This window comes from Sapajus apella, unplaced genomic scaffold (assembly GCF_009761245.1).
Source record: "Sapajus apella isolate SASKATOON/1434 unplaced genomic scaffold, GSC_monkey_1.0 scaffold6, whole genome shotgun sequence".
Taxonomy (NCBI): Eukaryota; Metazoa; Chordata; class Mammalia; order Primates; family Cebidae; genus Sapajus; species Sapajus apella.
Window position 1 is genome coordinate 68,766,736 of NW_022436946.1, and position 12,302 is coordinate 68,779,037.

Genomic DNA, 12,302 nt, shown 5'->3' on the forward strand with positions numbered 1-12,302 from the left:
TTCTCTACCACGTAAAGAATCCTCTCCAGTTTAAATAATGACTGAGGCAGAAGACAACTGGAATAAGCACTGGAAAATTAGGTTAACCATATTATTTGTGATTTTGTGACCAGTTGCAAGAACAATATCTGAGATAGTTTTGCATATTTTTCCCTGCTTTGTGTTTATATTTGCGTATATTAACCCCAAATCTTTCCTCTCTCTGTTCCTTTCTATTTGATATAAGGCATATTATTGATGGTAAAATGTATAGTAGTTTAGCCCTAAGTTTAAAAGATATCAAGGTGGAATTACAACTGAACTAGAGGAGAAATGAACAATATCACTAGATGGATACAATGAACAGACTTTGGATCTTCTCTTTTAGGAGAGCGTGATCATGTTTTTGTTTATAAAAGGTTCTGTTGTATTACGCAAGATTGGAGCATGTTGGTTTTGCTCTGGTTTTTCTTTGGAAGATAAACATAGGCAGAAGATTGTAGATGTTGAGTAGCAGCACAGCAGACTGTGTTCAATATTGTTCAATCCACTTGACATGCATTCCCACTCATTTCTTATAACCTCCCACATATCACCTATTGCAAAGTCTAGAGAGCTAAATATATATTTCCAACCTTCCTTGAAGCTACAGGCTTGGATCTGGTTTATATTCTACCAATGAAATGTACTGGAGTGAGTGGATTTTTTGGAAGGATAAGATAATTCAAATAGCTCAGACAGACTTAACTCTCCGAATAGCTGGATCCCACATTTCATCATTTATCATCAGCTTCATTAGCATGAAGAAGATGTGATGTTATCAGTGATGGTAGCAATGGCAGATGCAGTTTTCTGACCTCTGGACTTTTAAAAAATGTTAAAGAAATGTTTCTCAATGTTGGGTGAGTGCCAAATAATTGACCTAATTTGGGCATCCACAGATCTTAGCACAGGCCTGATTCCTACACCTCTCCTGTCTTATTTTGGGGGTTTCTTAAGAGCTGATGACAGGTTTTAAATACATGCAGTTTACTTGAGCGTTGCTTCTAGATATCTGCAGTGAACGTGTAAGGGAGTAAGAGAGGGAAAGAGGGAATGCCAATAAAGGATATATTCTAGGCCGGTTACCACTGTGAGCCACTGAAATACATCTACTACGAACCCTCTGGGAAACCATAGAAGAGACCACGTGGAATCTTGTATCTGCAGGATGAGAGAGATTGGGCATCTATCTACAGATTTCTATCTCTCATTGGTTACTCAGGAACACTATCTGTACCCTCCCCATGACTTCTGCAATATGCCTATTCTTAGGCTAAGTAACTCTGAGATAAACAAAAAGAAAAGCAGTAAAAATGAGCTTGAGATGGGACACTCACCACCAGTGATCATGGAACTATCCATTACAGCATTGAAATGAGCAGCAAGCTGAGGGAATGCGGTTTTGAGCACCAAACACTTATAGAACTGATTTGACTCTCAAGAACTACTTCCACCTTGGAAAAAAAAAAAAAAAAAAAAAAAGATTACGCTTACTCTCTGGCTTGTAGTGTAATCGATAGTGTATACAGCTGTTTGTAATATTCTCTAGACACCAAATTCATTGTGTAGTCTACAGAGTCATCCAGGTGCTATTTATTATTAGCTGATGCCCTAGTTCTCAACATAGAAGAGATCTTTCTTTTTTTCAATGACAATATAAGAAGTAAAGCTTAAGTGCTATAATGCTATAGATTTTGCAGATGAGGGAACTGGGAGTTTGTTCTGTATACAAGCTTTTTAAACTGCCTTTTTTTGACCCAGCTTTTTATTCCAACAGTTCATTTGTCTGGCATATTCTGGGGGGCTGTGGTGGAAAACCTTGTTACTGCCTTCACTACAGCTCTGCATAAAACTTGGTAGCAGTTTCCTCTACTTTGCTGAATGAATTTATAATTTAACTGCCTACTTTCCATCTTGCAAAACATTATTGAAATCTTTTATCTGCTGAGGCCCCTTCATATTTTTCCCATTACTGTAGATTTAGACATTTTTGCTAATCTTTGACTATTTTTTTTATAGAGCCTTGAGAGTGATAGAAAATAGATGAGCTTAGCCTACCATCTTGAGTCAGAAGGCTCTTCAATGTTCCTAAAAAAGAAAATGTTTTTGAAGCCATCTTTAAAATAATGAAGATTCATTCTGAGCTTCGTCACTGATACAACCTTGAACAATTTACTTAATGTTTCTGGGTTTCTTTCTTTAAATGTAAAATGGGAAAAATAATCTCTAATTCAATTAATATATGAAAATTAAATTTAAAAATGCTTGCAAAGTATTTAGCAAAGTGTCTACTTCATGGAATTGCTTAATAAATGTGAATTTCTGTCGCTAGTGACATTTTTTTTTTGGAGACGGGGTTTTTGCTCTTGTTACCCAGGCTAGAGTGCAATGGCGCGATCTCGGCTCACCGCAACCTCCGCCTCCTGGGTTCAGGCAATTCTCCTGCCTCAGCCTCCTCAGTAGCTGGGATTACAGGCACGCGCCACCATGCCCAGCTAATTTTTTGTAGTTTTAGTAGAGACGGGGTTTCACCTGGTTGACCAGGATGGTCTCGATCTCTTGACCTCGTGATCCACCCGCCTCGGCCTCCCAAAGTGCTGGGATTACAAGCGTGAGCCACCGCGCCGGGCCCATAAATGTGAATTTCTTACACTTTTCTTGCCATCCCCTTAAAAGTTCATTTATCCTCAGATATGGTTAAATTGTTTTAATTTCATTTCTTAGTTTATTATGTGGCAGTAATGGGGAAGGTTAGGTGATTTGCAGGATTATTATTCTTTTCACAGTCATAGAAAAGAAAAAGAATAACTGCCCTAGGCTATTTTCTTGTCATAAGTGATCCACAAATTGTTTTTATATTCTTTCCAAAAAGGGTTATATTCCCCTCCACCAAGAAACAAACTATTCATTACTTATTTACTTCAATATCATGATTTTCTTGTTCCTTTCTATTCACAGCTAAAGATTACTTCTAAAATAGCTTTTCTGTAGTTAAAAAATTGCAGACTCTTTCTTGTGAATTGATTGCATTAAGCATTTTTAAGGTAATATAATACATTGTGTATATTTACCACTTAGTAGAGGATTCAATGCCTTGTTAATTTATATAGCCTAGCTAGTTACAGTGATGCTCTGCATTTGGAGCCCCCTTGGAAAATATTTATAACAGCATGCAAACAATAAAATCTCCTTTACAGAGGGAAATATTTCAGTTAATGAGTTATTGAAACATTAATTGTACCTCTGCAATCCTGATATTGTGGATTGTGATTAATATGCTATAATTTGAATTCAGGCAATGAAAATCACATAGAAAATAGCATGATTTCTTAATCAAGGACTGAGGCACTTCAGAGTTTATTTAATAGCAAAACAAATGTAAAGAACTTTCTAAAGTAGCTCAGATTGCTTTATGTTAGGAATTAATTTGCACCTGTTGTAAGACAGTGGTGGGATAGCTCTGGTTAGAATAGCAGGAGAGATAATCAGATTAAGTGCTCATGGTCAGGCACTGTGATAATAATAGAAATTAATGACTTTAAATCCAGAGGGCCCTGCCATGGATCCCTGGATTAAAGAACATTACTAATACCATGCCCATCCCTGTACACATCTACAAATCTCCTACAGTTTGAATACAAGTGCTTGAAAAATCTTTATTATCATCTAAGCAAAATTAAAGAAAAGTTATTGCAGCTGGGAGTGGTGGCTTATGCCTGTAATCCCAGCAGTTTGGGAGGCAGAGGAGGACGGATCATGAGGTCAGGAGTTCGAGACCAGCCTGGCCAATATGGTGAAACCCCATCTCTACCAAAAATGCAAAAATTAGCCGGGCGTGGTGGTGCGTGCCTGTAGTCCCAGCTACTCAGGAAGCTGAGGCAGGAGAATTGCTTGAACCCAGGAGGCGGAGGTTGCATTGAGCAGAAATCGCACCACTACACTCCAGCCTGGGCAACAGAGCAAGACTCTATCTCAAAAAAAAAAAAAAAAAAAAAAAAAAGGTTATTGCATTATTGATCTTGCCACATTTTAAAATTTCATTATAAATCATAATTTTTAAATTAGACTTCATTTTTTAGAGGAGTTTTAGATTCACGGCAAAATTAATCCAAAAATACAAAGAGTCCTAGATACCCACTGCTCTACCACATACATAGCCTACTCCACTATTGACAGCCTGCACCAGAATGGTTCAAGTAGGTACAGTGAACCAATGATCACCCAAAGTTCATAGCTTGCATTAGTGTTCACTCTTGGTATTGTATATATCCTACAGGCTTTGACAAATGTATGATGTGTATCTACTGTTATAGTAGCATATAGAATAGTTTCACTGCCTTAAACATCCTCTATTCTCTGTTTAGTCATCCCTCCCCCCAACCTCTGACAACCACTGACCTTTCTGCTGTCTTCATAGTTACACATTTTCCAGAAGGTCAGATAGTTGGAATCATACACTGTAACCTTTTCAGATTGGCTTCTTTCACTTAGTACTATGCATTTAAGATTTCTCCGTATATTTTTATATATTGATAGCTTATTTCTCTTTATCATTAAATAATACGTCATTGTCTAGATGTACTACAGTTTATCCATTCCCATACTAAAGAACATCTTGGTTTCTTCCAACTTTCTGTATTTATGAATAAAGTTGCTGTAAACATCTGTGTGCTAGTTTTTGCATGGACATGAGATCCCAACTACTGTGGATAAATATCAAAGAATGTGATTGCTGGTAAGAGTATTATTTAGTTTTGTAAGAAACTGACAACTGTCCTCCAAAGTGGCCATGTCATTTTGCATTCCCACCAGTAGTGAATGCAAGTTTTTGTTGCTTCACATCCTTGTCAGCTTTTGGTGTATGTTCTAGATTTGGGCCATTCTAATAAATATATAGTGATAGTGTTTTAATTCACATTTCCCTGATGGCATATGATATGGAACATCTTTTCATTTGTTTATTTGCCATCTCTATCTCCTCTTTGATGAGGTGCCCATTCTGGTCTTTTGTCCATTTTTCAACTGGGTTGTTCATTTTCCTTCCTTTCTTTGTTCCTTAGTTTGTTCCTTCCTTCCTTCCTTCCTTCCTTCCTTCCTTCCTTCCTTCCTTCCTTCCTTCCTTCCTTCCTTCCTTCCTCTCTCTCTTTTTAAAAGAGACTGGGTCTTGCTATGTTGCACAGACTGGACTTGAACTCCTAGGCTCAAGCAGGCAATCCCCCTGATTTAGCCTCCCAAGTAGCTGGCACTATATGTGTAGTCACCATGATTGGCTGAGCTGTTTATTTTCTTATTAAGTTTTAAGAGTTCTTTGTAGGCCAGCTGTGGTGGCAAACATCTGTAATCCCAGTGCTTTGGGAGATCAAGGCAGGTGGATGGCTTGGGCTCAGGAGTTTGAGGCCAGCCTGGGTAGCATGGCAAAATCCTCTCTCTACAAAAAATACAAAAATTAGGCAGGCAGAGTGGTACATGCCTGTGGTCCCACCTACTGAGGACGCTGACATGGGAGGATCACTGGAGCCTGGGAGGTACTGCTCTGTAGCCTGGGTGACAGAGTGGAATCCTGTCTCAAAACAAAAAAGTTCTTTGTGTATTTCAAATAACAGTTCTTTATCAAATATATCCTTTACAAATATTTTCTACCAGCCTCTGGCTTGTCTTATTTTTTTGGTATATTTTTGCATTAAGTAATTTTATTCTTTAGGGCATAAATACTGGACAAAATGTATTCCAAAATTGTTGTGTACTTCCTTGATAGAGATAAATTGTGATTTTATAAATATATTAAGTTCTAGCAATAGTAGTCCTAACAATAGTAGACTATAACTAAGGCAATAGTACTTGCTTTTTGGAAAAATCAATCACAGACATTTAAAGTTAATCACTTATGTTTCTTATGTTTGTCATTTAGACAATTAGTTTCATTTAGACATTGTTGAATGAATCATTTTTATGCCATCAGTGCGTTATAGACCTGACATGGGGAGAGAAAGGAGGAATTCTTTTTTCTTTTTTCTTTTTTTTTTTTGAGACAGAACCTCACCCTATCACCCAGGCTGGAGTGCAGTGGCACCATCTTGGCTCACTGCAATCTCCACCACCTGAGTTCCAGTGATTCTCCTGCCTCAGCCTCCTGAGTATCTGGGATCTGGCTAATTTTTGTATTTTTAGTAGAGATAGGGTTTTACCATGTTGGTCAGGCTGGTTTTGAACTCCTAACCTCAAATGATCCATCCACCTCATTCTCCCAAAGTGCAAGGATTACAGGCATGACCCACCACGCCTGGCCAGGAATTCCTTTTCTAATGAAAAATTGATGTAGCTTAGTTCATCCCGTATTTCATTTTTGTATTTAAAATTCATCTTGGTTTGCCTACTTCTCTATCATAATTGCATGGTCAGGGGACAAGGTTACTGTTTTTTAAATTTTTTTACAAGCATTCATTCTAGTAGTTTTGACTAGATCCTCTGAAATTATTATAGATGGCAAAATATTTTTAACTAACATCTTCTTTAATTATTACTAGAACCCTGAGCCAAGATAATTCTCATTTACTCTAATACTTGGCAAAGACAGCTACTCTTTACCAATATCCATTTTCTCCTCCTCTCTCTGGCTATATGTTTCCTAGCTCCCTCAAAATAACTGAGGGCTGATCAGTACATGGGAGTAGAAGCAACAGACACTAGTTCCCCCTTGATTCATGAAAGCCCTCTCCACATGAATCTCCATTCTCTTTCCCCTTCCGGAGATGCATAGTTAAATATGTACGCTTGTTGACAAGGGTGGGGCCTGGGTTCCTGACTCATCCTTTGGAAGCAAGCTGCCTGTTTTCTGAACTGAACTGTGATTAAAGCAAAAAATAAACTTTTCTTATGATAGTTGCGGATATTTGGGATTCACTGTTACAATAGTTAGCTTACCCTGATTAATGCAAAGTGAAAAAGCAAAGTTACGTTGAACATAACAGAAGAGAAGAAGGCTACACACAGCAGGTAAAACTGAAAAACAACTACTTGCAGAAATTCAATTACCCATGTTAAAATAGGCCCTGTGGAGCAATAGAGATGGTGATAGTCTCAATTATTTAAGCAAAAATTTGCACTGTAGGATGAAGAATCACATCAGATTAAAAAAAAAAAAAGAGTTATTACATGCTAGAGTGTCTTTTTGACAAAGGTTGTGAAATCTTTTTCTCATGAAGATATAGATCCCCTTGGAGTGATTAAAGTATACAATGTGATCATATCCAAACCTAAAAAGTTATATTCAAAAAGAAATCAGAGGCTAATTTCAGAGACTATGAATAAAAGTGTGAGCCCTGTGTGCCCTTTGTACCACTAAGCCCTGCTCTCCTAGCTATGTACTTTGATTCACTCTTGCATAGAAAAGGCTTGTGCTTTGATTTTCTCACCCCTGTGACTGGTGCTTGTGAGAAGGCTAACCATATGTGGACATTTGGTCTATAAAGGAGAAATGGTGATCCAACGTGGAACATTTCTTTGGCCACTGCAATCATGTTGGATTGTGCCACAATCTCTTTGCCACCCACTCTGTGACTCTGCACAGCATTCTATGATGAGGTGTTCCCTTAGTTGTATAGAGGAAGAAGCATAAGGTTGCAGTTAACAGAACCCAGTTGAACATTTTTGCAGATTGGCTGCTTAGTTAGTAATAGTGAGGTGGCAGGACCGTTACAGCATGTGCCAGTATTTAATTAACATTTCCCATTGTCTGTGCTAAGTGATTAAGGAGCATGGGTTCTGGGGTCAGCTGGCTGAGGTCACAGTGCCACATGACCAGTTTAGTTCAGGAAAGGGATCACATTCATTACCCACTGGACTGGAGCCTGTTTTAGGCAGTAGCCTTAGAGACAATTAATAAGCTTGTGATATGCATATAGAAAAAAGTTCTGATTTTCCTATTCATGTGATTTACAGAAAGTAGATCACTCCTGAACTAATGAGACTCTTTATCATTGTGGGTATGGTATATGTGGTATAAGGCAGACATGCAGATCATTTAATGTTTTTCTTATAGATCTACTTAATATTTAATATAAATTAATTTCTTTAAGCTTGGTCCAAAAATATTTTCTTATATACATCATTATGGTATAAATACTTCTTAAGATACCTGGACATGGCTATGAAATTGTACTACTGCCTGAAGTTAACCATCCATCTTTCAAAGACTTATTTTTGAACAACTTCAGTGGTGATTAAAGTTACAATCATTTATGTAACATTTATCCTTCAATATTTAGATTTTATGTCAGAAGTTTACTAATTATAACTGAAATTTATATAACTATTTGGGGGACAGTGGTATAATTTTGGAAACAAGACATTTCCTTGTCAAGAAGTAGTGTGCTATGCCTGTAATCCCAGTACTTTGGGAGGCCGAGGTGGGCAGATCACCTGAGGTCAGAAGTTCAAGACCAGCTTGGCCAACATGGTGAAACCCCAGCTCTACTATAAAATACAAAAATTATCTGGGTGTGGTGGTGGGTGCCTGCAATCCCAGCTACTTGGGAGGCTGAGGCAGGGAGAATTTCTTGAACCCGGGAGGCTGAGGTTGCAGTGAGCCGAGATTGGGCCACTGTACTCCAGCCTGGCCAAAAGAATAAGACTCTGTCTCCAAAAAAAAAAAAAAAAAAAGTAGTGTACTTATGCCAGAACCTAGATAATATAAAAAGAACTCTGCCTATCATTTTTGTGGTAATTATACTTTATACCTTCAGATTACTGTTGAATATATTCATTTAACAAATATTTAAAGAATTTGTTTTATGTACCAATTATTGTGCTAACCTCAGGAAGATAATAAATATATCCAAAACTTTGATGAAGCCATTGACTTGTGGGGAAGATTGGCAGAGAAACTAATAATTACATGATAAAAGGTGCTAAAGTCAAGGTCTAGACAAAGGTGAAAAAAAGTCAGAACCACTTCATAAAACCTTATTTATCATTTATAAACAACCTTTATGAATATATATACACATTCATAGTACATTATATATGGATACATGTTCATAATAATACATACTTTTTTTTGCCTAGACATGCATAGATTTGTGTTTAACATTTCTGTTGGCCAGTGCAGTCTTAGATGTGACACTATTGGAAACTCTTGGCATAGTATTAACAGAGCATACAGCTTCCTTATAAACTAATTGAGGCTGAGGCAGGAGGGTAAATTGTGCCCAGGAGTTAAAGCTACAGTGAGCTATGATCATGTCACTGCACTCTAGCCTGAGCAACAGAGCTAGATCTTGTCTCTTAAATTTTTTTTAAAGAAATTATCAGGGAACAAACTAGGAATGATTTGACCAAGTTCTTATCGTCAGCCAGAGCCTGAACTAGAATCCAAATTTTTTCTTTATTAGTCTGTATTATTTTTCTTTTGAGACAGAGTCTGTGTCACCCAGCCTGGAGTACAGTGGTATAACCATGTACTACAGCCTCAACCTTGTGGGCTCAATCTGTTCTCCCACCACAGCCTTCCTAGTAACCTGGACCACAGTTGTGCACCACTGTTCCTGCCTAATTTTTGCATTTTTTGTAGAGACAGAGTTTCACTATTTGGCCAGGCTGGTCTTGAACTCCTGACCTCGCGATCCACCTGCCTTAGCCTTCCGAAGTGCTAGGATTACAGGCGTGAGCCACCACACCCAGACTATACTGAATTATTTAACAATTGGAAGTTAATTGTATACGTGGCATATGTCAAAGAAATATAATAATAGGTTCAAAAAAGTGTGTAATTTGTCAGCTTGTTTCATCTCTACTGGAAATGAGATTATGGTTTATAAGAACACAGCACAATTTAAAAGAATATTTAAAATAAGTACAGTGAACTTTTACTATTATAAGTTTTTAGTGTTAATGCTGCAAAGTTAAGGTGTTGATACAGTGCTTGAGAGTGCACTAAATTTTAATTCATTCCTTTAGTATGTAGTTGTGGTAAAATGGTCAAACATCCAGCATATCGCAGTGCAAGAGTAGGTAATAAATGCCTATCAACATTAAGAAAAATGTTAATCATCTTAAGAGCTAGTTGAGACCAAGCTGAGCTGACATGTGTTAATTTATGCAATAGTAACTAAATAGATGTTTGACATCTATAAAGAACGATGACAGAGTTTGCCTTGCTAAGCAAGTTTTGATTCATTGCTGCTAGTTTAAATTGATATTATGGGAATGTTCCCTGGACATATTGTGATATTACACAATCCACCTAACTTCTATATGAGTAGTCTCCCAGTTATTGTTGTACTGTGTTCAAAAAATTTGTTGATCATTAATTTGTCTGTCCTTCCAGCTCAAACAATGTCATACATAAATATAAGCCTCAGGCCTACCCACAGGGCCTATTGAACTTAAAGTTCGCCTGAAATAAAAAATTTGTATTTTAATCTAGTCTTCAAGTGGAAACAATAGTGTTTTTCTAAGAAAGGCTTTCAGAATTCTAACTCAAAGTGCTATTTTGCAGGATGGGGGTTGGAGCGGCTTGGTGCAAAAGTAATTGTGGTTTTTGCCATTACTTTTGCACCAACTTAATATCATAGCTTACACTCCCAACACGATAGAAGCAGGAACCACTCAGTTCCAAGCCAGTACTAATAGCTCTAAAATCTTGGAGCAGGATCACTAAAGGTAAGAATAGGAGATGATGAGGCAAGGAGGAAACAGGTCTGTGGGCCATAAACTCCTCATTGGGTTATAAACCTCCCATCAGATGGCAAGTTCTTTGAGGGAAGAAACAATGTCTTACTTGTCTTGGAATAGGTGTTTAAGGGCTTGAAGTTAGGAAAAAATAGAAAGTTTTTAAATGTCTGCTACAAATAGTCTGGTAGCAGCTATAGTCATTGACATACAATTCATCCCAGGAGTAAATTGATAGCTTGGATTGCATCCATGAACTAACAGACAAATAAGTGCTACATTTTGATAAAGCTGCAGATGTTAGAAATAAAATCAGCCTTCTCTGAAAAGTAACAAATAGTTGGTAAACATTAACTGCTCTTATTACTTCTGAGTACTTGCTATGGCCTTCTCAATACTGCCTCTCTATGTCTATCCCAGCAATTTTGAATTATACCCGTAAATTATCAGCATTTGATTTTTAAAATACCCCAATTAATGAAAAATTTCTTTCAGATCAATAAATATTTATTGTGCACCTTCTTCTGTACCTTCTTGGTATAAGAGAAAGTTGTAGGAAATAAGTATGATCAGCCAATAAGAGTCAAAACTATTGATTCAAGTAGGAGGGTGTTTTGCTGCAAGTAACAGAAAGCACAATTAATAATACTTTAAATGAATAGTTTTGCTTCTTTTTCCTTACATAATCAAAAGTCTGGAGGCAGAGGACACAGATTTGGTATAGTAGCCATTTTTCTTTTATCAGATTGAAGATTTACATTCATGTAATTACAGGTATGTAATTTTTATCCTTTTTCTCTACAGATTCCATCTTTATTTAAAAATTTGATGTGTTATTCACCGTGGAATTTTTGGAATAATTTTTAGACTTTTAACATAAGTTATATTAAATTGCATTTTAATTCCATTAAAATATTCATCTTGATTATTCATTTTTTTTTTTGTAGCCCCTCACTTCACCTTACTCTTGGCCCTGCCTATTTCAATGATTAAAACAATTCTTGTTAAACAGATGTACATTGGCCATCTTCTGAACCCAACCCTTAAATTACTTTTCAGTGCTCTGAAGCTTCAGAATGAGGGAAGATATGTCAGAAACAAAAACAAAAAAATGAACAAATTGGAGTTTGTGTTTTCAACGCTTAGAAGTGAGAATGGAAGAACCAAAGTATCTTTAAACTGTTATGTACTGGGTACCATGCAATGTGGCTACATGGAATGACTTACTAACCATGTGGCTCCTAACCCTGGCTTCACCCATTAGGAGCTATGAGCCAATGAGCAAATCAAAAATCCTCTATTGGCATCAGTTTCTTCACGTATAAAGCAAAGTTAGTAAAATCTGCCTTACCTATCTCTCCAAGTTGCTACAAAATCTAGTGAGATCAAAAGTGTGAAAAGGCTTTTTAAAACATAAAAGTATGGAAGAGCTTTGTAAACTGTAAAGCACCCACTGAGGAGGTCAGGTAGGGCGGAATAAACATGAACAAAGAACGAATCAGTTTCACAGAATGTTAGCTATAAACCAGACCAGCCCTCTTATTCTGATGGTGCAGAAGGCGAGAACAGGGAATCCACATCTCTCACCTAGACTCAGACAAACAGTGGGAGAG

General features: G+C 37.1%; 1 protein-coding gene across 2 annotated transcripts in view; it reads right to left on the minus strand.

Annotated features, from left to right (window-relative positions):
* LOC116549681 overlaps nucleotides 1–12,302 on the minus strand; it is a 173,709-nt gene that overhangs the window by 15,441 nt on the left and 145,966 nt on the right. For both annotated transcript variants that reach the window (XR_004268001.1, XR_004268000.1), the window contains exon 3: nucleotides 1,359–1,475. The gene's annotated coding sequence lies outside the window, so the exon portion shown is untranslated. The remainder of the gene's footprint in view (nucleotides 1–1,358; nucleotides 1,476–12,302) is intronic.